This window comes from Acinonyx jubatus, chromosome A3, assembly GCF_027475565.1.
Source record: "Acinonyx jubatus isolate Ajub_Pintada_27869175 chromosome A3, VMU_Ajub_asm_v1.0, whole genome shotgun sequence".
NCBI classification, from domain to species: domain Eukaryota; kingdom Metazoa; phylum Chordata; class Mammalia; order Carnivora; family Felidae; genus Acinonyx; species Acinonyx jubatus.
In genome coordinates, this window is record NC_069388.1 from 15619605 (window position 1) to 15641435 (window position 21831).

Below are 21831 nucleotides of genomic sequence, written 5' to 3' on the forward strand. Positions count from 1 at the left end.
GTGTCCGACTTCAGCTCAGGTCATGATCTCATGGTTCATGAGCTCAAGCCCCACATCAGACTCTCTGCTGTCAGCACAGAGCCTGCTTTGGATACTTTGTGCCCCAGGCTCTCTACCCTTCCCCAACTTGTGCTCTGTCTCTAAAAAATAAACATTAAAAAAAAAGTTTTCATTTGGAGGTAAAAATCTTCAGAATTTTTTCAGTGGTATTAGGTTGATTCTCTGAATTCTGCAGAGAGCTGGGGCTGGGGATTGAGACAGTGATATAAACTCTTCAATCCATGAACATCTGTGTTTCTGTGGAGGTCTCTGGAAAGAGGCAGAACAGTCCAGCTGGATTACCGCTTGGGGACCAGGAAGGCTGGGTCTCTCCGGGCCTCCTGCTGTTTACACACTATCTAAACTTGGTGAGGGCTTAGCTAAAATGGTTCCCAGAGACTGGCAGTCCCCGTCAGACCGTGCAGGGAGGGCAGGAAGGGAAAGTGTACACTTCCAAGCAGGCCGGCCAAAGGTCCAGAGGCTGAGCACCAGCTCTGCTGGGTACCTCTGGGCAAGGTTCTTCCCCCTCACAGAGTGGGTGCCTCAAATGTGCAATGAAGGAGTAAGCTGGGATCTTTGTGGTGGTTTTGAAACACATCTGCAAATGCTTTGATGCTCCTCCCATCGAGAGGGGAGTCTAATTTGCATCCCTTGAATGATCAGGCCTTAGTGACTTACTCCTAACTAATGGGATGCAATAGAAGCGATGCTGTGGGACTCCCAAGACAAGGTTAGGAAAGGAGACACAGCCTCCAGCTAGCTCTCTCTTGGGCCACTTGTCTTTGGAGCTCTGAGCTGCATGTAGGGAATTTGAGGCTCCACACTTTGAGGCAGCCCAAACCAACCCAATGAAATGCCCACATGGAGAGATCCTGGGAAGGCATGGAGAGAGATACAGCCAGCAGCCACTGGCTATGGCAGCCTCTAGCTATTCCAGCACCATCTGACTGCAAGTGCATGAGATCCAAGCCACAAGAGCCCAGCCAAGCTGTCCCCACATTTCTGACCCACAGAAACCATGAGAGATGATAATAAATTATTACTGTTATTTTGAACCACTAAGTACTGGGGCTGCAGTGTTATTCAGCAGCGGACAGCCAGAGTGGTCTCTAACAGGTTACTGCCATGCCAGCTCTCTGGAAGTCTATATGAAAGCACTCCCTAAATCTACTGTGGAGAATGAAAAGCGGCAAGATGTGATTTCTATACTATTAATTTATCCATCCATTCATTCAACAAAATTTTACTCATCACTCATTGTGCACCAGGCTTGGGACCAGATGCCATGGATACAAGAACAGTAAGACATCACTATGCCCTTGAGGGAAGTTCATGGTCTGGGTGGGGAGATGAACTCACGCATGGTCTAGGTGGGGTGACCAGTGTGAGGGGCATACACCAGGGTTACCAGGATCACCAGGAGACGGTTTCAAGCCACGCCCCTTGCCTCCCACAGGGATTCTAGTAACACTAGGCAGGAGGATGTGGCGTGTGTCTCTACTACTGACGAGAGGGTGTCAGAGCCCCCACAGGTAAGGAGAGAGAAAAGAGTTTAGAGACCACTTCTGTATATAAACCTTTAAAAACTTTAAGAATCTTTAAAGAGCTTGGAAGGTAAGAGCTGTAATAAAAAGACATATAAGGCAGAGTGGGGGCTCTGGAAGCCTGTCGTTTATAGGCACTGATTTTAAGGAAGTTACTCCACCCTTCCTTCCTATTTATCACTCACTGGGCACTGAGGGTTCAGCAGCGAACAAAACAGACCCTCTGCCCTCATGACGCTGACATTCTAGTGGAGTGACTCACCTAACACGCAAACAGAATAAATGTCAGGTGGTGAAAGTACTAAGGAGAGAACTAAAGCGGGGCAAGAGGTGTGGGGTTTTCTACAGAGTGACAGGGAGCCTTGGATGCACAGACACCAGTGCACAGACCCAAAGGAAGGAAGGGAGGCAAATACCTGGGGAAGCTGTGCCAGGTAGAGGGAGGAGTTGCAAGAGGCGGGGCTTGCCTGGTGTCCAGAAAGATGACCAGGAGGCCACAGGGCTGGGGGACGGGGACTGGTGGGGAAAGAAGACCGAATGTGGCTGGTACCCTCTGGGGTCTGAGAGGACAAGGGTGCCTCTGAATTTTGCTCTGATTTTGATGTGACCCTTTCACAGGTGTTTCCAATTGGATACTCTAATGCTTCCCTTCCATGCCTATTTTCAGAGCCTTCTCCCTAGTGTGGGGTGAGTGGAGCCTTGGGGCAGTGAAGGGCACTACTCATCACACAACACTCACAGACATACTGTAGGCCCGAATGCAGTGCCAGCAAGGCCTGGATCCTCTGGTCTTAAGCTGAAGGGGAAACAAAGTTCTTGTTCCATTCTTCCTGCCTCTGGATAGAAGTAGAGATCAGGATCCACAAAACACAACATAGGTAAATACTAATTAAAGAGCCTCCCTTGGAACCTGGAAAGGCAACATGCTTACAACTCAGGGACTGTTCTTGAGGAGAGCACATAGATTCACCTGTGCTTTCGGCCCATGGCAACAGTTTGCCCAAGATTCCCAGTCCCTGGGCTCAGTACTGCAGCCCTCCACTCCCTACATCCAGACACTGAGTCTTCACGGGACGGCCAGCCCCCTGAAGTGTCCTGCCTAGCTCCTAGTGGCCCAGGACAGACACCCTTCAGCCCGAGCATCCTCTTCCCTGACCCAGCAGAAAAGATAAGAGCTCCCCGTTTTGCCATGCTGCGAGTGTGGATATATTTGTTCACTATCTGCCTTCCCAATTGGCTCCACGAGGATAGGTACCCCGACTTTGTTTGCCAATGTATCCCCAGCACACAGCATGGTTCCTGACATACGGAAGAGGCTCAATAAATACAATCGTGCGAATGAATTAGTAAACAAACGAAATAAAAACTTAAGAACCTCCATACTCTCAAGCCAGTGATTAAGATAACAATCTGAGCCCTGGCTCCTGACCAAAGAAATAACAGTGACAGTGATAAAATGAAAATGGCTACCATTTATGGGGTATATATACTGTGCATCAGGCATGGTGACACGTGCTTTCCATACACCGTCTTCGTTACTTCACAGTAGCCTAGTATAATTAGATCCCTGTTAGACATAATAGCACATGCTGGAGCCTGGATTCTCACCCAGGACTGGCTGGCTCTGGGGCCTCAAAGGCAGCGCCTCTCTGGCTCAGAGAAGCAGAGGATGAGAGAGAACCTGAGGAAAAGGTGAGGTTAAAGGGGCTGAAGCGGCAGGAGTGGACTGCCAGGGAAAGGAAAGGGAGGCTCTCCTTTGTCTTCATTTACACTCATCTCTACCCAGTCGCCTGACCTGCTCCAGTTCTACTCTCGCCCTGACCATCACAGAACGTTCCTTCTTTCCTTTAGTTCTTCATTCAACACTTACTACATGCACACTCCTTCCAGCAATGGAGCCGGAAGTATCTCAGAGGCACTGCATTGTTTAACCCTCACAATGGAGACACCATGGCTCAGAGAGGTGGCACAAGTCACCCAAGGTCCTCCAACCAGGACTTGAATCTGTATTTCTTCATTCCCAATTCAGTGCCCATTCTTTTTTTTAAAATTTTTAAATGTTTATTTATTTATTGAGAGAGAGGGAGACAGAGTGAGGGTGGGAGAGGGGCAGAGAGAAAGGGAGACACAGAATCCAACGCAGGCTCCAGGCTCCGAGCTGTCGGCACAGAGCCTGATGCGGGGCTCGAACTCACAAACCGTGAGATCATGACCTGAGCTGAAGTTGGACGCTAAACCGACTGAGCCACCCAGGCGCCCCGGTGCACATTCTTGAGGCTGGTGCACTCTGGGGACGGCTTCGTCTTGAGGTGGACAGTACTGCATCTGTGTCATCCCCCTCAGAGAACTGTTCTATCATCAAACCCCCTGCGCCTCAGGCTTCTCTCAACACAAATGGCTCTCTCCACCTGGTGACACAAGGCCACACACTGTAATGATGGGCACAAGGAGCTTTTGGAGAGTAGATTCACCGAGCACCTACCACCGCACCTGCTGCATAATGCCTAATAAATGGTCTCTAAAAGAGAGAAAGAAAGAATGAATGAATCCAGAGAGAGGTACAGTGGATCTGCTACCATGAAACAGCTCAAGAGAGCACGCGGTTGGACGTCCTCAAAGGGCCTGACAGGATACTGTACGTGCTGTCTCCTGAATTTTACAGTGATAGGCACCCACATGAGCAGCCTTCACACCAACAACCACAGTAAAGCCGAGAGAGAAGCCACACCAGGGATTCAGATGACAGAAGAAAGATCCTGTGCTGGATTACCGCTGGTTCTGACGCCAGTGGAGAGATGTGGCCCCACGAAGCCAAGTTTTACAGTCACTTACCCAGAGGAGCCTATTTGACAGGCGATGTTGACAAGTGGAAATGATTCAGAAAATACTTGTCTCTTGCCTATGTCAACCCCAAATTCAGGCATATTAAAGACACACTTATAGCTTCTTAGCCAATAAAGTCATTTATAAAATATGTTAGAGTCAAATTTCCCTCAGGGAACAACTCACTCCAGATCACCAAGATTCCCACACGGTTAATCTTGTAAGTATCAAAACCTCACCTGGAGACAGAAAGTAGATTAGTGGTTGCCTAGGACTGGGGAGGGGTGGGGACTTGGGAAGGTGATGAGTAATGAAAATGCTCTAAAACTGATTATGGGGACAGATGCACAACGCTAAATACACTAAAGACCAATGAATTGTATACTTTAAATGGGTGAATTGTACGGTATGTGAATTATATCTCAATAAAGCTGTAAAAAAAATCCTTTATCTGAATTATAATGGATAGAAATTCTTCTCATGTATTGCATTAATGCATTAATGTATTACCAGCCTTTTCTTTTTTGAGAGAGCATGAGCAGGGGAGGGGCAGAGGGAGAGGGAGACACAGAATCTGAAGCAGGCTCCAGGCTCTGAGCTGTCAGCACAGAGCCTGACACGAGGCTCAAACTCACAAACCTCAAGATCATGACCTGAGCCAAAGCTGATGCTTAACCGACTGAGCCACCCAGGCGTCACTATTACCAACCTTTTCTTAATGATTTAAGACCACAGCTGTGTATCTGGTGTAACATAGCAATGCTCTCACTATCACAATATACAGGGCAGCTTGCCCTACACTAAACACCCCCATTTACTTTAGCTTTTCTATCAATGCCCTTTACTTTTACCATGAAGCTTGGTGGTTAAGCTCATGTGCATGGGTCATGTATCACTTACTGGCTTATTGGCTCTGTGATCTCTGGTGAGTTACTAGATCTCTCTGTGCCTCCATTTCTCCATTTGTAAAACAGCAGTACCAGCCTCACTGAAGGAGTGTGTGCATTAAAGAAAATGATGTAGATAAAGCATTTAGTGCTCTTCCTGGCAATCAGGAGCCAAACTGAATTCCAGCCCTCAGCACTATTCTCACCACTGTCAGTAGAGTTGCCTACAGAGCCCCTTCTGAGTTATGGACTCAAAAGCCAGAAACCCCACCCCCTATGAGTGTTCAGCACACCTGGTGTGTTCAATGAGATGAAACCAGGGATGGGGGTGCAATTTCATGACTGGACTGTGGGACATCCCATGGGAAGGCTCTCAGCTTCAGTGACACTAAGTAATTTGTCCCAGTTCACCCTCAAACAGAAAAACCTAGAAGCCTGGTAAGGTCCCTCAAGATCCTGGCATCTGTGAGGCTGGTGCTCAGGGGGACACAGTGGCCTACAACACTTTAGGCTTTCTCTAGACAAATGGTTCTTAAAATTCAGAGATCTCAGATCACATTTGAGAACCTGAGGAAAGCTACGGACACTTGGCCTAGAAAAGTGTGTGTGTGTACACACACACACACACACACGCGCACACTGTACCTATGAATACAGGGGAATTCTGAATCCCAGAAGCTAACTATAAACCCCTGGTTAAAAACCCCAGCTCTAGACTTCCTATAACCCCAGCGTCCTCAAGGTTTAGTGGCTCTGGAACAGAGAGGTCTTTTGCAGGCTTGCCCTCCTAAATGGGCCTCGGCCAGATAAACAGTCCTGGGGGCTGACCAGCTGCCGCATCTTAGTCACTGCAAACAGCTGCATCCAGGGGGTTCCCAGGGGCACTGAGTCAGAACAGGACACAAGCCCAGTAGCTTGGGAAGCTACTGCAGGGCAAAGTCCCGAAGCCTTGCTGATAAGCAGTTGGGGACTTCCAGCCCCAGGGCAGCTTCCAGACAGACTAGACTCTCACTCTGCCAACAGAGAAGAGGACTCGTAGGTGCTGGACGCAGGGTAGGCCATGAGACAGAATTTAAAGGAGGTGGAACTCCCCCAAGCTCCTGGGACTACTAGGCCTTGGACAGAGAAATGAAGGCGGGAGATTCTGCTCTAACTGTAGGGAGGCGGAGCCAAGAGAGGGGTAGACATGTTGTAGGGAGGGGAGGGAGCTGAGCCACGGATCAAAGGCTGTTAAAAATGACTAACCGATGCCAGAACCGTTAAAGTATGAACGCCGACCCAAAGTGGCCATACTTCCAAGTAGGCCATTCGTGTTTCATGAACTGCAATTTTCTTCCGACTGGAAGGGACCTGCACCCTCTCTCCTCATCAGACCACTGGGCTGTGCTGGTCTCTCCAGGCTGGGCTTTGCTTGCTTTTCCTCCTCTATCACAGTATTAAAATCCCCATAATGTGCTTTGGTCCTGATGAAAATAGCTTTGCACAACAAACAAGAAAGTTGGCATCATGCCCAAATTTGCTGATAGCCCCTGTGTATAATTCCATCAGCTTAAATAGATGGCTGAAGAAACCCATTCTCTTTGAAGCCACTAGAAGTAAATTGTCTTTCTGATGCTATAAAGAAATGGTCTGTAAAATTGCAGTGTGATATTGTATAATTTCTGCAAAGGGCCAACCTTTGGCCATACCTTTCTTCATGGGACCAAAATTCCTTTCTAATTTCACTTGGAACCTATTTCTTTTATTTGTTTGAACAGAAGTAAAGGTATTTAGATAAATACTTGGGATGCTGTAGTACTGGTATGAGCAATGTGACTACCCACCTGTTTTAGTTTCTTTTTCCTACTTGCATCTCTTCGGATTTTCCACTGTTGACTAATCAGTGTGGTAATTCTAAGGGACAAGAAAAACAAGAATTAGAGCCAGACATACTCTAGGGTTGTAAACTAAAACAATCTTTTGGGAAGACAAGTTAAGCATATCTAGTAACATATTCAATGTGCACACCCTTTGGGTCAAATATATAGGAATTTATAGCAAAGGTATGTTCCCATAAGTAAAAGGATGATCAGTAAAACATATTGTGCAATAGCAAAGGAAAGAAGAAACAAGTTAAATATTTGCTAATAAGAAAAAGAGTTAAATTATGATGTACTAATACCATACTAGATGGCTGCTACAAAGAATGAGAAAGATTTCATTGTACCGACATGGAAAAAAGGGCACGCTCTGTTGTTAAAAAGGAGTGTGACACTGTACAGGTCATAATTTTTAATATAAAGTATGAACATGATTGTTTATGCCTAGGAAAAAGTACAGCATTTGTACACATACACATACACAGTTTTGTTTTGTTTTGTTTTGTTTTGTATCTACATAGAAAAAGGCCATCAGCAAACTGAACAGTGCTTCTCTCTCTGGGACTCAGAGACTAGGAGAAAGGAAGTGAAAGACTTCTACATTTTACATGAATGACTCCTATTTTGGTTGAAAACTTTTAAAGGGACACACACAACTTTCATAATCGTTATACATGCGGTCTATCTAGAATTCTAAAATATCAAGAGTGAGGACAAAAGATGTTTCCAGACAAAGACTGAGCAAGTTTGCCACTCAGACTCCAAAAACATTCTCCAACAGGAAGGAAACCAAGCACAGAAAGTAAGTGGGGTTTTAGAGTCCACAGTGAGCAAAACTAGTAAGTACAGTATATTGGTAAATTGAAAACACTGATCAAGTAGGAAGATAAACACAAATCTGACAATATTACACATTTGACAGTAAGAGTGTCAAGGATGGAAGAGATCAGAACTAAAACTTCGCATGGTCCTTATTCAGGACAAATACTGGAATTGACCCAATATATCTATGTTGCATATTGAAAAATTCTAAGGTAAAATGACAAAATATTGAAATAGAACACTTAAGTTTCACACTTAAGTTTAAGTCTAGTTATCCAAAAACGTTAATCCTTCCCAAATTACTACATTGTCTTAATTAAGTTTCAATAAGAATACAAATAGTTTTTCTTTGAAAGTGAAATGGGTAAAATTAAAGTTCATATGGAATACTAAACACCCCAAAATTTAGCCAAGAAACAGAAAAGAAAATTATTTTTAAAAATATATAAATAGGGGATTTATCTTAGGAGATAATAAAAATTTACTTTATAAAGACATAATAAAAAGACATGGTTATAAGAACAAATAGGTCTGTGAACTAACAGAGCAAGTTCAGAAAAGGATACAAGAAAGGAACTTATTTATCACAAAGATGGAATTTCAGTGCAAAACAGAAAAGATGGTTTATTTAATAAATGGTGCTGGCAGACCTAGAATAAAGCCTGATCCCTACCTCTTTGCTATGTATAAACATAATTCTAAAGGGATTAAAGGTTCAGGATTAAATAATTAAAACCCTAAAAGTATTGTAGAACATTTAGGAAAATATTTATATAACTCTGAGGTGGGGATATTATTCTTTTTAAAAAAAATTTTTTTTTTAATGTTTATTTATTTTTGAGACAGAGAGAGACAGAGCATGAATGGTGGAGGGTCAGAGAGAGAGGGAGACACAGCCTCTGAAACAGGCTCCAGGCTCTGAGCAGTCAGCACAGAGCCGACGCGGGGCTCGAACTCACAGACTGCGAGATCGTGACCTGAGCCGAAGTCGGACGCTTAACTGACTGAGCCACCCAGGCGCCCCGGTGGCGATATTACTCTTAAGCAAGGCAAGAAATCTAGACACAATGAAGTAACAAATAGAAAAATTTAATAAACAAATAATAGATTAGGAAAAATATTTGTAATACATTGCAAAAATTCATTTGCAAGAATACTTAACACATAAAGAGCTCCTGTAACTTGTTGAGAAAAAGGCAACTAATTCATAAGGAAAAAGGGTGAAGGAAATTCACAGAGGAAAATAAAATGGCCAATTAACATGAAACAATGTTCAATCTCACAAGTAATAAAGAAAATACAAAGCAAGCACCTATAAAGACACCATTTTCTGCCATCAGTTTGGTCAAAGAATGAAACCATAAAGAGAGAGGAAGGGATAGAGGGAGGAGGATGGAGAGTGGGAGGAAGAGACAGAGGATAGGAGGGAGAAAGGGAAAGAATACCTAATATTAAAGATTTAGGGAAATGAAAGTACTCGCACATTTATGGGAAGAATGCAAGTTACTAGAATTCTTTATAAAGTAGGATGGTATTCTCTATTAAAATGTCAAATACATAGACCCCTTGACCCAGCAATGTTATTTTTGAAAATGCAACCTATAGAAATGAAAGCACCAGTATAGTCAGTGGTATTATAATAGTGTTGTATGGTGACAGATGGTGGCTACACTTGCAGTGAGCACAGCATACATAACCTACAGACTCGGCAAATCACTGTGTTGTACACCTGAAACTAATGTAACATTGTGTGTCAACTCGACTTCAGTTCAATAAATAAAAGCACAAGTAAAAAAGGATGTATGTATATATTTAATGCAACAATATTTTTAGAGAAAACAAAACATAACCACTTGAATATCTATCAAAGAACAAATGGCTGAATACATTGTGGTACCTGTAGGTCTATAGCCCTAAAGCTATTTAAAACTTAAAAAAAATTTTTTTAGTGTTTTATTATTTATTTTTGACACACACACACACACACACACACACACACACACACACACACAGTATGAGTGGGGGAGGGGCAGAGAGAGAGGGAGACAGAATCCGAAGCAGGCTCCAAGGCTCTCAGCTGTCAGCAAAGGGCCTGATGTGGAGCTTGAACTCACAAGCTGAGATCATGACCTGAGCCAAAGTCAGGTGCCCAACCAACTGAGCCATCCAGGCGCCCCTTAAAACTTTTAAAAAATGTTTATTTATTTTGAGAGAGAGAAAGAAAGCACAAGTGGGGAGATGGGCAGAGAGAGAGGAAGAGAGAATCCCAAGCAGGTTCCGCGCTGTCAGTGCAGAGCCCATTGTGGGACTTGATTCCATGAACCTGAGATCATGACCTATGCTGAAACCAAGAGTTGGATGCTTAACCGATTGAGCCACCCAGGCGCCCCACCCTGCAGCTATTTAAAAGGGTGAATTAGATTTATACCTACCCAGGATGTATTATTTAGTGGGAAAAAGGAAGTGCAGAATAAAAGTAGGATCCCATTTCTGACAAAACAAATAACCACACATCTACACAAACACTGCATCCACTTCAATAGGAGCTTGGAGAAAGGTATGGAAGTATATATACCAAACTGATTTCAGAAGGAAGGAAATGGGAAGAAGGGGGAAAGGAGAGATTATAACTTTTTCTTTATAACATCTTCAAATTGTTTAGTTACAATTAACATATGCATTACTACTTTAGGGAAAATTAATGAAAATAAAAACAATAACAAAGAAGCATATGAGAGCAGAGGAAAACTCCGATAAGCTATGCTACACATTACCTGTTTATCTTTACATGGGATAGTTAACTGTATTTACTTTCTTTTTGGTCAAAACAGAACATTTTAATGGCTGGAAGACAATTTTTTTTAAAAAAGCTTCATGGAGGTAAAAAAGGGTACTTCATTTCCTAAACATTTATGCTTTTTATTCAAGAAGGAGAAAAATATGGGTGCCTGGGTGGCTCAGTTGGTTAAGCATCCGACTCTTGGTGTCAGCTCAAGTCATGATCTCACAGTCTGTGGGTTAGAGTCCCACATCAGGCTCTGTGCTGATGGTGCAGAGCCTGATTGGGATTCTCTCTCTCTGTCTCTCTCTCTCTCTCTCTCTCTGTCTCTCTCTCCCTCTCTCTCAAAATAAATAAATAAACTTTAAAAAAAATAGGAAGGGGAAAAAATATTACTTAGAAAAAAAGGAATTTTCCCCTTTTAAAATCCGAAAGAAAGCCTAAAGCTTTGGCTTGAAACTGCCCGGGGGCACCTGGGTGACTCAGTCGGTTGAGTGTCCAACTTCAGCTCAGGTCATGATCTTCTCACAGTTCATGAGTTCAAGCCCCACATCCGGCTCTGCACTGACAAAGTGGAGCTTGCTTTGATCCTCTGTCTCCCTCCCTCTCTGCCCCTCCCCTGCTTGCACTCTCTCTCTCTCCCTTAAAAATACACATTTTTAAAAGAAAGAAAGAAAGAAAGAAAGAAACTGCCCAGGTCAGGTGGTGTGTGGGCTGGTTCTGTGCTGCTGACTATTCCATGGCTCAGTGCCCTTGACTGCTGTCCTCCCCCTGAGCCAATTAAATCCACTCCTGGGAGTGTACTGGCTGCTGGGAACCAAAGCCCTGCAAATGCTGCATCTCTGCTCACAGGCTCTCCTGGGCTTCAAGCAGATGCTTTGGCTTCTGTATCAAATGGGTTCTGGAATCCAGAGAAACAAAATGGCTTGTTCTGCAAACCATTTTGATGGAAGGAGAAAGGAGAGGAAATGGTTTATCCCAGTGAATGAAATAAAAGAGAACGCTCCTGAAGGACAGCTACTATACTAGATCTGCTATTTCAGAGTTAGGTGCAAGGTACACTCTGGCCTTCCCCAGTGAAATGCTTTGCTTTTAACTTGTGTTCTTTTATTTCATTGAAATAATAATGACACCTCACATTTCTCTAGCACTTCATATTTTACAAAGCACTTTAAGATGCCTTATCTTAATTTCATCTTCATAATGACCCAGGTATCAGATCAGTATCATTTTTACTTGCAGGTGAAAATGACCCAGAGATGTTAAGAATCTTTTTTTTTTTTTAATTTATTTATTTTGAGAGGAAGAGAAAGCATGAGCAGGGGGAGAGGGCAGAGAGAGAGAGAGAGAGAGAGAGAGAGAGAGAGAGAGAGAGGGAGGGAGCGAATCCCAAGCAGGCTCCACACTGTCAGTATAGAGCCCATCATGGGGCTCGATCCCACAAACTGTGATACCATGACCTGAGCTGAAACCAAGAGTCAGACGCTTAACCAACCGAGCCACCCAGGTGTCCCGAGCCAAGTTAAGAATCTTTGTAAGTCACATGGCAGGTTGGTAACAAAGCTGCAATACAAACTCAGGTCTCCAAACCCCGAGTCCAGTAGGACTCCAGTAGGAAGCTCAGGTATGAAATCACAAGGAGAAAGGCAGGCAAGCCAATGAATAAAGGAAGGCTCTTGGGAATAAGAGCTCTCCTTGCCTTTTAGGAAAAGAATTATAGTCCAGGAGTAATATTCTATGACATCTCAGAGAGAAACTTTCTCATGTATGGAATACAGCTGCTGACTATGAGAAGGAAATCCCATGCTCCTGTGTCTGCCTACCCACATCCTACCCAACCTTCAATGCTGCTAGGCCTCTAAAAGCCCAGGGCACAGGAGATGTATCTCTTTCATCTCTATGCCCTCAGGGCCCAGCCCTGAGTCTGGCACAGACTAAAAGCCTCTAAGTTTCTACCTCTAGTGGTTTCAAATCCATGTACTACCTCTTCTATCTCCCCACCCTTACCTTCTTGTCCTACCCAACGCCAATCCTCTTTCTCCACGACTACTGCGACTGCCCCTCAATCCATTCTCCACACAGCAAACACCACCCACAAAGGCTTACATCATCAGGCCCCTGCCTAACTCTCTGAACCCTAACCTCTGCCCCCTTCTCAGTTCTCTTCCCCTCTATGCTTCAGCCACACTGGCTTCTCTTCAGTCTCTCCAACATCCCACATGCTCTCCTGCCTTGGGCCCTTGCACACATGTACCTTTCCCTATCTGGATTCTTTCCCACAACACCCTTCCTCCCCACCTCCTGCCTTAGCTCTTGGCCTAACGGACACCTCATCTCAGCACTGGCTCTTCAAGCAAACCTGCCCTGACTGCACCCCTGTTTATTCATTTCATAACACCACTACACGTCCTTGTAAGCTTCATGTGAAGAAGGACCATGCCTGTTCCATGAAACACTGTCCACCTATCACCTTGCCCAGTGCCTGGAAAATAATTAATTGCTCAGTAAATACTAACTGGCTGAACACAGGAAAAGAGTATTGAAGTGAACTGAAGGCTCGACTCAAATGCCACTGCCCCTCCTCTTTCTCAGGCTTTCCATGGCACTCTCCCTCTCTGGGGGTGCACAATGACACGTGTTAGAGTTATTGGAGTCTTTTTTATCCTATCAGACTGCAAGCTGCTTAGAGGTGTCATTTACCTTGGCATTCCCCATAGCGCCTTGCATAACGCCTGACACACAGAGGGTTCTGAACAGGGGACGAATTCTTGCACACGCACGGGAAAGTACAAAGGAAGGTTGCAGTCTCCAACCACAGACAATGGTTTCTCCTACCCAGGGGAATGCAGCACATGGCATGAACACCTTTGAGATATGCAAACAGAGACTTTGCCCAGAAAATGACAAGTGAAACCTGAAAAGCAGTGGTAGTGTGTGGGTGAGTGGATGGGGGGTGAGGACAGGACAAGCGTGTACTGTTAAAGGGGAGTTTCTTACACTGGCAGAAACTTTCTGGTGCCAAACTGGAATGTGGATAAAAGACCTAACAAAGCCCGTACCCTTTGACCTGGCCAAGCCTTATTAAAAAATCAAAGATGTGAAACCACTGGGTGAGGATTTAAGTGTTTTTCTGTACTGTCTAGCTTTCCTTCCATGAATATGTTCTAATTTCATAATCTGAAAAAGGAAATGCTCTACAATAAATGTTATAAAAACAAACCAGCAAGATCCAGTGGTGATCTTAGACTGCAAAATCACCTGTCCTTATGTCTCCTTAAACTTGGGAATGAAGATTTAGGATCCTCCAAGGTGGGGGCCCCTGCAGTTTGTGAGGAAGAGTTCCTGTCTTTCATCTGAAGCCTTGGACAGGAAGGTTCCAGGAGTGAAAGCTTCAGCAGCACGCAGCTCTCATTTCTCCCTAAAGCTGGCAAAGCTCTGGGGGTAATCAACCAGCTGGAGATGGGGACCCCTATCTGCCAGATGCTAGTCCACTCCAACTGTTCATCTGTCTGTCTTCCGTGACGCTCTGAGAACTTCACAAGCCACAGGCTATCTCTCCTCCAGGCCCTGTTCCTCCACCCTCATGCTTGGTCCCAGGTCTGCCCTCAGTGTAATTTACTGAATGCCAGAGACCACACCTATAAAGTACTAAACATAATGACTGACCTAAGTCCCTGGGACATAATAAGAACGCATCAGCTAACAATACCTTCATTTCTTTAGTGACCTGAAGGTCCATTATTCATTTCGGAAAAGCCAAGTTGAAGAGTAGTAATTTCTTGGAAAATTAAAGAGACGTCTTCTAAATAAAGTTAGGAAACGCTGGCTTCCTCTAATAAGACAGATGCATTTTAATCTGCAATTTAGAATCACTCAGCATCAGAGCTGACGGCAGCTTCCAAAGGAACCACTCTTTGAAGAAGCAGTGCACAAAGTTTTCATAAAGCATTTCTGAAAGATTTCCAGGAGGTAGTGAGCTCAGCCTTGGGTCATGATTAATGACTTGTTTCCAAGAACTTTAGATTTTCCACGTCTGTCTCCACTTAGGAATCACTTCTGGCCCCTTGTGAAAACACTCAGCAGAGTTAATTGAGTGAACTCAGCTTCTTGTCACACTCAGAAAGTAACACCTGCCATCAGCTTCTTCCTTAAGTGGCTGGGCCAGCATCCTCTGGTCCCAGGAGAACAGCACCTGACTGGGTGATAGGAAACAGTGCTAAGGCTTTGTTGAAAGAGCCAGGATGGGCTTCAACAGAGATGACCTCACATCCCTCATACAAATGCCATCCGATGACTCAGGGGGCCAGGGCCTGTGTACCTTGGCTAACATTCTGTTTCTGGAAACCATAAAGTAGCTAATCCCAAGCATTTTTGTGCCAACTAAGTAGGCTATGAGCTTTATCCTGTTTCATCCCCATGGTATCCCTGGAGGTAGGTATAACTGTGATCCCCCCCACTTCACAGAAGAGAAGCAGGCTCTATGAGGTAATCTAAGATGTCTCAACTGGGAGGTGGGGAGTACCTGCTCCCCTCCCCAACTTCTCACTGAACCCTAGACAGTCTGAAGTGACAAGGACTGCAGATACCAACCAGCCCAGAGATCGAAAATACAAATGCCCACAGGGGACAAGGGGCAGGCAGGAGATTAGAGATGGTGACAGGCAAGCAAATAACACAGATGGTAAGCAACTGGGGAGCACACCTGCTAAAGGCATTGAAATTCAAACAAAAATAAAAACCTAAACCAGGTACTTTCCTTCCAGAAATATCACCTCCTCACCACCATCTTAGGAAGAAGGACCAGTTTTTAAATCAGCCAAAGTCTGGAGATCTTGGGGAGCTGGGTAGAGGCAGAGGCCCACTGCCCACGGCCATGGTGGTTCCATGGCAGCAACGGTGCACTTTCAAGGGTTGGGCTGCTGGAGGAGACTGAAACTCTCAGATACTCCAAGGAGCTTTGAGAACTCTCCTGGTAACCATGGTCTTAATTCAAGCGACTGTTTGTTTTTGAGAGAGAGAGCACGTGAGTAGGGGAGAGAGGCAGAGGGACAGAGAATCTTAAGCAGGCTCCATCCATGCTCAGCGCGAGCCCCATGCAGGGCTTGATCACAAGACCCTGGAATCACGATCTGAGCTGAAATCAAGAGTCAGATGCCCAACAGACTGAGCCACGCAGGCGCCCCTCAAGCAGTTTTTAAATACTGCATCTTCTTGAGGCTTAGAGTCTCTAATAGGCTTAAAGATAAAAATCCCTTAAATTGACAATACCTGGAACCCTAGAAATTCAAAATTCAAGATTTGACATCTTCTGCTTTTCTTTGCACTTTGGCTCTGGCCAACCTTTCCCGCAGCAAGAGAGGCCGTGTCTCGGTAAGATGAAGGTAGAAGGGCAGCAGAGAGATTTTTCCTTCCTTTTCTCCCTCTCCTGTGCCAAGCCAGGGACTAGGATGGTGGTCTCTACATTAAAATCGAGTATGCTGTGTCTCCTCTGGAACTGTGTGCCAGGCTTTCTACCTGGTAATGGGGTTATGGTAACGTCCGAGACAGACTCACGAGAGAGGGTACATGGTCCAGAGGAGACACGGTGAATGGAAGTTATGCCAGTAATTGGGAGCACAGTTCAGGTGAACACGAGGAAGGAGTTCAGGATAATATGGAACATACAATGGAGATCGGGGAGTAATGACACTGACCACCTCGGGTTTTGCAAAAGGGTGAGCATAACATGGGGTTGAGCACTTATGAGACGCTCATTAGTGTTAATTCTTGTTTCTCCTCCCTCCCTATTGTGTGTGTGCCCACACGTACACCACACTGAGACTTTCTTCATCACACCTTACAAAACTATAAAAACTCAGAAGTAACTTACTGTTTACTGTGTTATGTCCTCTTTTAATTGTCCTCACAGGTGCCCGTTTTTAGCCACTCTGGGATACTGAAAACCACGGGCACTTTGCTCCTCAAGCCCTAAGGATTCTCCTCAAAAGCAAGAAAGATATGGATGGTTCACGTCAAGCTGAATTCTGAAATATAGCGACCATCTAGTTTTGTCCCTTTATTTAGGAACAAAAGAGGAAACTGGGGTCCAGAAAGTGTAGAACACTTGCTCAGGGCCACAAAGTTTCACTGGGTGGCCCTTTTTTTCTTAAAGCCTAAGTCTTTCCCCTTTAACTTTCCCAACTGCTTCTACCTGCTGGCAGGGGAGGTGGGTTGCTTGCAGTGGCTGCAAGCCACGTACCTCAAACCAGCGCAGAAGCCTCAGGTCCGGCGCCCACTGGTGAGCCTCCTCCCTTCCCCTCTGTACACAGTGGCTCACCCGTTTTTTGTTTTTGTTTTTTAATGTTTATTTATTTGAGAGAGACAGAGAGAGAGAGAGAGAGAGAGGGCGGGCAGGGGAGGGGCAGAGAGGGAGACACAGAATCAGGAGCAGGCTCCAGGCTCTGAGCTGTCAGCATAGAACCCGATGAGGGGCTCGAACTTGTGAACCGTGAGCTCATGACCTGACCTGAAGTCAGACGCTTAATTGACTGAGCCACCTCGGCGCCCCTCGCCTGGTTTAAAATCCTAAAAACAAACCCCAACAAATAAAATGCCCAAGTGCTTACTTACACTTGTTCTGTTTATTTTTTAGTCATCAACAGCAAATTTTAAAAAGGAAGCAATAAAAATACCACGAAGCTAAAGTTTTCCGACGCTTCTTTCCATCCTGGAGTCTATGAAGCTACTGCGGCATTAGGTGTATGTGATAAGCTAACTTCATGAAACCTAATCATCTAGCTTACATTTAGGATACCCATCTTATATTTGTGAGGAAAGGACTACGGGGAATTTTCACTTGCAGGGACATTTCTCTCTGGAATGTGTAAAATTGGTTGTACCACCTTCTTAATCAGAGAAAAAAAATGAAAGGTTTTTACAAACACCGATGCCTAAGGGAACACTTATTTCTTTACCTATCTTTAGGGCAAGCAGCTGCTTTTAAAGCTGTAGCCAATCTGTCAGCCTTCCTGGGGTAAAAAAGTCAAACAGCGTTTGAATGGAGCCCATCTGTGAAGCTTGAGTTCAGACTCTAGCCTCAGGCAGTTTGAGACAAAGTCATAATTTTCAGAGCAATAATATATCATAACATAAAAATAGACACTTTGTGGCCAACAGGCTATAAAGCCAGCGGAGCTCTCCAGAGGGCTCTGCCTCCAAGCTCTGCTTTCCCTTATGGTGGGAGCGGCGGAGAATAAAGTTCTACTCACAAGAGCGAAGAGTTTCTCCAAAGTCCAGGGCTCTTCAGTCACAAGTGAGGGGAGGATTTAAGAAACCAGGATTCAAAATGCTTTCCTTCTGAGGGTTAGCAAGATTAGCAGACCAGGCCGGCAGAGCAGTCTGGATTCTTTCTTGCTCTCTCTCTCTCTCTCTCTCTCTCCCTCCCTCCCTCTTTCAGAGTCTCTAAATGAAATGCACTTCGAGGGTTTTAGTGGGTGTTTCCCACGTCTCTGGCCAAGTAAGTCCCCATTTGTTGTAACCCAATGCTCAGCCTGATGATGTCAACCACTCAGCTGCCTTGCTTGGTTTCCACCTCTCCGTCCGTCCACGTCCACGGGGGAGATCCATTTCCTCTGGACAATGAGCCGGGGAGGGCGGGGGCTGTAACTGCATCCCAGGCCGTCACACTTGCCTAACATCCTTCCTTCAATTTTAAACAGTGCAGCCTTAGTGACAAAAGGCTTCCTATCCAGTCACTGGGCCAGGGATCCTGGCCTAAGTCCCTTTGCCTCATAGTCACTGATGACTGAAGGTGATCTGGTTTGCTTTGCTGTGTTTTCATTCATTTTGGTGTGTAGTATGCTTCCTAGGGTGGAGATCCCCACTCGACCCCACCCCCATTTCCTCCTCAATTTTCTCAGTTGTTTAATTTCTCCTCCCAAGTTTTCTGGGTGCATGCTGGGCACAGTGCATGTTTGTCCCTCACTTAGGGGAGAGGACATGTGCCCAAGTGTGAGGTTCAGAAGGCGCACTGGTCTGTTGCCTGGAGAACTGGCTTCTGGTCTCAATCACACTCCTAACTGAATGGCCTCAAGTCACCTCTCTTCCTGCAACTCAGTTTCCCCATCAATGAAGATGGCTTTGGGGCCTCCCACTTTTGAAGGTCAGTGACTGAGGAGCTTATCAACAATCTCAACATAAAGAACTTTACTGCAAGCCGGCTGACGACATGCTTAAGGGAGGGGAGAAGCCTTGACAGGTCAGAGGCTGATGCCCGAGATGCCAGGCTCAGCCTGGCTCCTTTAGCCTCCTTTGTGGTGCAGCTGAACTGTTTCTCTGGGAGAAAACACCAAAGAATTCACTGAACAAGGCCTGGGGGACATGGGAAGAGGAAGCATAAACTACTGGATAAGATAAAGAAGTATGAGAACTGTCCTTAGGGATTAACGTGGAACAGCAGGGGTTAGGAGAGAGAGTAGCAATCTCTTGCATTTGCAGAGCTCTTGAAGAGGAAGACACACGAAAGCCCTGTACTTCTGGGTTCACAGGGAAGCAGCGTGACATGTATATTGCTTATGGGCATCAGTGTGGGAGCCAGAGATGTGGATCTGAGTCCTGTGTGACTTAACTGCTCTGAACTTTTTTTTTTTAAACTATACAATGGGACACTAGGGCCTGCCTGTTAGGGCAGTGAGAAAGAACACGTGCAAGGGAAATGAAAGCATCTGCACATACTACGAGCTGATAGACGGCAGCTTTGTTGTTGTACGTAATCTCGCCTGATTCTCATTTTAGGAGAATTAGTACCCGGGGGCTAAATTCTTAGTCTGCTTTTCCTGGGTAGGAAAAATGAAACAAAGAGAAGTGACATGCTCACGGTCATACAGCTCAAGATTAAAGGGTGAGATTTGGAAACTGAGTCTTTTAACTCCTACTTAGGCCAGCATGCATGCCATACACATGCCAAGGCTACTTCTCAGAATGGTAACTTCTCTGAACATGGCCCTTGTTTCTAAATGGGATCATCTCTACTTAGAAAAATGAGCTAACTTATTAAAACAAATAGGGAAGGGGTGGGAGGGAGGATTTTCAGCCAGGCCAGGGGAGGGGGAGGTAGTCCATCTACTGCCTAACGGAAACACGACAGGCCATTCATTAGGTAAGAGGCGGTACTACTTACTTGCTTTGCTACCAAAATACCTCATGACCTGAAGGAGTCTGGGCTTCCGCCGCCCTTCCCCAAAAAAGGCAGATCTGATCTGTCTTAAACTTACTTGGATGGGAAGATGGGATTGGAGGTCTTTTAGGAAAGAAGCTATTTATAGGTGGGGGTAAGGCTGTGGGAGTTTGTGACTTAACAAAAATTTTAATTAGTTCTCAGAAATCTTTGATGCTGTAATCAGGAAGGACTAAGCAAACAGACTCTATGTCAGGAGGGAGTGTGCCAATCTAAGGCCTTCCCAAAGCTGGTGTGGGGCTACAGTAGAAGGAAAAGCACTCCAGCCTCTTAACTCATGGAGAACAGTAGTTACCATCTCAGAGAGATCTGGGTTTTTCCTTCCTGTCCTTGGATGGTCCAGCAATGTATAACCTTGGGAAAGTCAACTTCTGTGTAAAGTGAGAATAATAACACTTACCCTACAAGGTTATTGTGTGGATTAAGTGCCTGGCACATACCACATGTTCAAAAATACTTGGAAAAAAAACTTGCAAAAATAAGCTGCGACATCCTAAAGTAAAGGCATTATTTTCTAATTCTGATTCAGTGTCACCATCCTCTACTCTGAAGATGATGTAACGGTGAATGAATAAAGTCAAGGATGTTGGGAAGCCAGAGGACCCATTATTTCTCTAGAATTCTCTAGAATTCATTCTCAGGATGAATAAGGAACAAAAGCCCACCTAGAGCTGTGTTCTCAGCAGGAACACTCAGCTTGGAGGGACTGGAGGTGGAGACTGGGACTATTGTCTGGCCAGGCCTTTATTCCAGAAGCCCAAGGGGGCATCAGAAAATGAGCTGGGCCCTGGACAGATCAGTTTACTGAAATCACTCCCAATTCTTTGAATCATGCTTTGTTATTTGAACAAGAATAATAGTAAGGAGCGTGTTCATAAAAACAAAGATATTGTTTTCTTCGACCACATATATTTTACTTTTTTAAATTATTTTTTTAAATTTATTTTTGAGAGAGAGAGCACAATGGGGGAGGGCAGAGAGAGAGGGAGACACAGAATCTGAAGCAGGCTCCAGGCTCTGAGCTGTCAGCACAGAGCCCGACGCAGGGCTTGAACTCTCACGAACCATGAGATCATGACCTGAGCCGAAGTTGGACGCTTAACCGACTAAGCCACCCAGCCGCCCCATCGACCACATACATTTTATAACACTTGCCTGGCAGACTGAATACTTGTACATCTGTGACAGAGTCCACGAAGAGAAAACAGGACAACACCAGCACGCTCATTCTGTCTTCTGACTGACAACGGCGGATTTACCGTGTGGACTAGGGCCACGCTCTGTGCCTAGCACTCTACAGACACCACCTTATGTTACCCTGACAATTATCAGGGGAAGGAGGTATTTGGTATCCTCTCATCTTACAGCTGCGGAGACCGATGCTGCAGAGGCTGACCAACCTGTGCCAGGTTCACTGGAATACGGGCAGGAGCCTGGGCTCCTCGCCAGGGCTGCCTGGGGCCAGGCCTGTATTCTGAAGTCCCTCACTCTACTGACTCTGATAGGGTTTCCCTGCAGGAAAGCTCCCAACTCTACACGGCCCACGGTATTGGCTCCGCCTGAGGAAACGCTGGCTGCTTCTGAGCGCAGAGCTGATCTGAAGGGCTCAGGTAGCCCCTTTGCACAAAGCTGCCCTTAATTCCCACCCTTCACCCCCCAGTCTGGAAGGGGTCTCTCCCTGTGAATTTCCTTAGTACTTTATCTGTTTTTCTCTTACAAAACTTATGCTTTTCTCCTCTCTGAGACATATTTATTCCTGGGCAGATCTTCTGTTGCTAGAATCTGAGTTCCTTATGGAAAAGATCTGTGTTTAATTTATGAGCATTTTGTACATATGATGAGATACTTGTTAAAATAAGAAAAA

At 45.2% G+C, this 21831-nt stretch overlaps 1 protein-coding gene across 5 annotated transcripts in view; it reads right to left on the reverse strand.

Annotated features, from left to right (window-relative positions):
• The window catches only part of PKIG (cAMP-dependent protein kinase inhibitor gamma), a 96922-nt gene that overhangs the window by 14433 nt on the left and 60658 nt on the right, over positions 1–21831 (reverse strand). For 3 of the 5 annotated variants that reach the window (XM_027070176.2, XM_027070175.2, XM_053199908.1), the window contains exon 2: positions 7117–7186. The gene's annotated coding sequence lies outside the window, so the exon portion shown is untranslated. Of the gene's footprint in view, positions 1–7116; positions 7187–14462; positions 14950–18000; positions 18191–21831 lie in introns of those variants that run through there. The other 2 variants (XM_053199909.1, XM_015065408.3) reach the window with 2 other exon arrangements.